The sequence below is a fragment of the Gavialis gangeticus genome, unplaced genomic scaffold (assembly GCF_001723915.1).
Source record: "Gavialis gangeticus isolate Ggan-Ray unplaced genomic scaffold, GavGan_comp1, whole genome shotgun sequence".
Taxonomy (NCBI): Eukaryota; Metazoa; Chordata; order Crocodylia; family Gavialidae; genus Gavialis; species Gavialis gangeticus.
The window spans coordinates 222,012,228-222,016,893 of record NW_017729032.1 but is presented as its reverse complement, the minus strand read 5'-3'; the positions used below and the strand labels follow the sequence as shown (position 1 = coordinate 222,016,893).

Here is a 4,666-nt window from a genome sequence, read left to right as displayed (position 1 = left end):
AGGAGGAACTGTTAAGAGGAATCCCTATTTGTTGCTCTGGACTGCTGGAGAAGCTGCCAGCAGTCTAGTAGATAGCTTTATTGTATGAATCAGTTAAAGCATGCTCTTGAAAGCAACCAAAAACCAGAAATAAAACAAGCAAGCAAACAAGCCCAATCATCTCCATCCACCATACACATACACCTTATGTCAAAAGCATAGTCTTAAGGTTCCCGAGTTGAAATGGGAATTAAGCTTGAAACCTTACCTTGCCTCTCTTTTGTACTGATAGTCTCCTATTACATTAGCACATCCAATTCTACCCCACCTCACTGGACCTCCAGTGTTTTGATAACATGATATGACTGTGCAAGTTTGGACAGTAAAGATAACTATGGGATCCATTGAATTTCCAGTCTCAAATGATGTGATATTTACCGGCAATTCAACACCATAGATTACCAGGTTTCCTCTTACAAAATTTCCCTTGACTGTAAGATGACAACACCTAGTGACAGAACCCTCAAGGATGACGCTGTGCTCCATGTGAGTTGCCTCCTAAATTATAAATAGTGAAACCACATCTGTACAGTTAGCAGGCTAATTAGCACAGTTGACTGACAGTGCCAAACAGCCCAGTCTCTGGCTAGTTAACTTGCCCTTAGTGAAGCACAGACCTAGCTACATTGCTACAGTTTTGAAGGTAGCCTTTCCAAAGTATCACAACATGACTGATGAGACTGAGCCTGACTCTGATAAGATGATACAGGGGTGTTCAACATCCAGTTTGCAGGCCAAATGCAGCCCATGGAACCTTGGAATCCAGCCTGCAGGGCTCCCCGTGGGTCAGAAAATTTGGCAGAGGGAAATTTCACCCACTGCCAAAATCCTAAGCCCCACATGGTGGATCAATGCTAGGCCACACCTGCATGGGGCTGGGCCATGCCCCTTCTCCCTATAGAGCCAGGCTATGCTCCCTTCCCCTGCCCAGCCAGGCCGTGCCTCCCTTGCACAGATGGTTCATGACTAGGCCATGCCCTCTTCTCCCCCTTCCCCTGCTCCACCAGGGCTATGCCACTCCCCCTTCCCCTGCTGGGCTGATTAGGATTAAACCACACTCCCTTCCTCTATGCACCTGGATTGGGGTTGGGCTGTCCCCCATTCACCTCCTGGATGGGGCCCCACAGCACCTGATCTTGGCACCAGATTGGGACTACCAGCCAGATCTGCCCCATGGAGGGACCTGGCCCTGCCCATCTGGCCTGCTGGTGAAAAAAGCTGAGCACCACTGAGCTAATATATAAGCACAAGATCTGTGAGGGAGAAAAACCACTCCAGAACAGCCAACAGCCTAAAAATGAGGGCCTTCACCCTGGATTCCAGACCTGAATTACTGAGTCCTGACTCTCAAGCTATTCTGGGGTTCCTTATTTTTTTGTGGAAAAGTACAAATGCTTTCAAATATTTTTGTAAGAAAGGAAAACTTTTTCCCATCCAGCTCTACTTAATGCGCTGCATTATCCAATGTGATCATGATTGGCTGGCAATTGTCCATATTTATTTAGAAATTATTCATTAACTTTACATTATGCCAGGATACATACATATGCAAGCAAAATAATAATAACAACCTATAAAAAAGCAGAGTGGTTTCTACAAAGCCTCTGGTTGTACAAACCAGCACATCTGTTGCACTCATTATAAAACATCCATAAATTGGATCCCCACCAGACCCGTTTAAACTGCATAACTAATGTTTTAGGAAAAAAAAGCCTATTCATAAAGCAAAGGCGTTTTTTATGGGTGTGTCAGTGAACCCTTGTATCACTGTAGTATACATTAATTAGATACCTACCTATCTGTGTCAATGACTTTCAGAGCAAGCAAGAACTTTTCTACTCAGAGCTCTATCTGAAGCCCTCCTTGAGGATGCCATCTTCCTATTTAAGATATGAATATACCCTGGGATGTTTAGACATATTTTCCTGCCTTTATTAAATAAGAGGACGGATGTGATTATTAGAAACAAGAACGCTTCCCATTTTCTAATGATCTAATCCAGTTGGAGATTTTTTCAAAAAACAGCAATGGATATTTTGCTTCATTTCCAGACTTTATACATTAGGCTTATGACATTCTATAATGAACAGTTTCAAGCCAAAACCCAGATATTGTTTGTTTCAGTATTATCCAATGAAAAAGAATGTGTATTCAAAAACTTCCTTTACTTGCTTTAAATGGATATGGGTATGTTATTATATAGCTTCAAAATGCTGTACTCCAGAACAGGCAACAACCTAGAAATTAGGGCCTGCCACCCTTATTTCTGTCATGTAAGTAGATCAAGGAGATTCAGGAAGCAATGAAAACACTTCAAAATTTTTCATTAAAAGATTAACCGCAGCCAAAATTGGGTAAGTATTGGTGTTTATGGCATCATTTAAATACAAACGTATTTTCACCATGGTGCACCTGCTTAGCTAAGATTGTAGGTGAAAGAATATGAGCATCAAAATTCTATTCTGTCTTTTTTATACTAGGTCATCATGTGATTCCACAACATGTACTAATGACTTCTTACTGCTTCTCATCCTTCACCATTTTTCTGAGTTTTGCTCATCTTGCTCACTATGTCATAGCTGTATGATAGAATTTTGGGTAGAAGTAGATTGAACTAGGGGGTATGAACTTTCCTTTGCCATGCATACAGTCTTAATGAAAGCTATACTATAAATAGAAATTAGAAGTCAAGTTTCCAGTTCTCCAATATGTAATATCTTAACAGATTCATATACTTTCCCAAAACATGCTGCTGCCATTCTCAAGTTAATATCACAATTAATATTTTGCTTACTGCTTTTTCTTAAGTGTATGTATAACCTGTGCAGGAAACGATTAATTTTAGTACAGCAATTACCGATTCTTGATTTGTTTCCTACATGCAAACTTGATTATCCATTAGAAATTAAGCAGAACAAGAGGAACTTGGACAGAGGAGCTTTTTCCCAGAGGGCAATTTTATTTTGCTATATCTCAAAAGCATGGTAAAAAAAGCATAGTGAAAAGCTGATGACCCAACATAGCATTATGCTTAAAACTCTACCCCATATTATTGCACAGAAAAGCAATTAGGGCTTGTTTACATTATCATGCTTTCCTAAAAAATTACCCACGTAAAAAACTCCCCCCTTTAACTCAGAACAAATTGAAAGTGTGTTATGAAAAACAGCTGTTGCTTATCCAGCAGCATCCAGAAGTGACTCCTGCCTGCCACCTAAATTTGTATCCAGCACCATTTTTTAATTTTTATTTATTTATTTATTTTTACAGTGTTGGCAGCTTTTTCCTCCAGCTGAACTAGTCAGCCCTACTGCTTTTCATATTCAAGAGAAAAAAAGCACTCAAAATTCTGGTACTTGCCTTCAGAAATTCAAAGTTTAGTACTCTAAAGATCCTATAAGGGTGAGAAAAATCATGTCCAGTTTTGGATCTATGAAGTGAAAATAACAAGGGACCTCAGATTTGAACTAACAGAGAGATTGATTTGTTAAAAATATTTTGTCAGAAAACTTGCTTCTATTGTGGAAAATCCAAAAGGCCCCCATGAAAATACAGTCTTCAAGCATACTAAATCAGCATGTCAAGAACAAAGTCACAAGTAACAATGAAAACCAAAAGTATCAGCAATTTTATATATTAATTATGGAATAAATGCTATGGAAAAAATATACTGCTAAAATCCAAATTCCCACCATCATTGCCAGGCATTTTAATATTGATCTGGATCAGTGCATACTTCATAGGTTAACATGAGTTGTAATAAAACTAATAGGAGTAGATTCCAGTGGAAGAAGTGACTATATATGTGTACACACACACATATCTGAATATGTGTGCATGTCTGTATAGACATGCAAATGCAAACATGCACATGGTCATACATACATAGACACACACAAACAAACCAACATGTGTGTTCATGTGCTATATTTGTGTGTGTATTATTTATATATATATCACGAGTGCATGTCCGTGTATGTGTGTGTGATTTTATATATATATATATATATACACACACACACACACACACACACGTGTGGTGTATATGTGCATGCACATATGTGGCTATGTGTGCTTGTCTAAATATGTGTATGTATGTCTGTGTACATGTGCCTCTGTGTGTGTGTGTGTGTGTGCACGAGTGTGTGTGTGTAATCACTTCTTCTACTGGAATAAACTTAAATATATATGCACACGTCTCACCTTCATACCATCAGGCGGAACCAAGCCTATGAGCACTAATTCTGTACAGGGACAGAGTTCACTGTAACTGTAAGTTATTAACAAAATTTGTATACAGCAGGAAAGGAGAGAATTTTCTTCTCCATGATCACAGAACAAACACTTTTCCAGCCTTTTTTTTTTAAATTAGGCATTCTATATCTTTCTTCAGTTTGTCAAAAACCTAGTCTTGCAATCCTTGCCTTATGAAGTCATGATCCAGTGGCTTCCCCTTCCCCAGGAAGTCTTGAGCTAATCTGGGCTGCAGCAGCTGGTGGTGGGCAAACAGCACCCTTCTACAAGCACACTTTCTGGTGCTCAGCAAACCTCCTTTCCCAAAGTGCAGGGGGTTTTGCCTATGGTGCAAAACTTGTTAGCTACACTTCTAGCTTGCATCTACAAGTAT

General features: G+C 39.4%; 1 long non-coding RNA gene across 1 annotated transcript in view; it reads right to left on the bottom strand.

The window, feature by feature from the left end:
* Positions 1-4,456, bottom strand: part of LOC109303032 — a 243,262-nt gene extending 238,806 nt beyond the window's left edge. The window contains exon 1 of the long non-coding RNA XR_002098990.1: positions 4,243-4,456. This is a non-coding gene — a long non-coding RNA (uncharacterized LOC109303032). The remainder of the gene's footprint in view (positions 1-4,242) is intronic.
* Between the last annotated feature and the right edge of the window lie 210 nt (positions 4,457-4,666).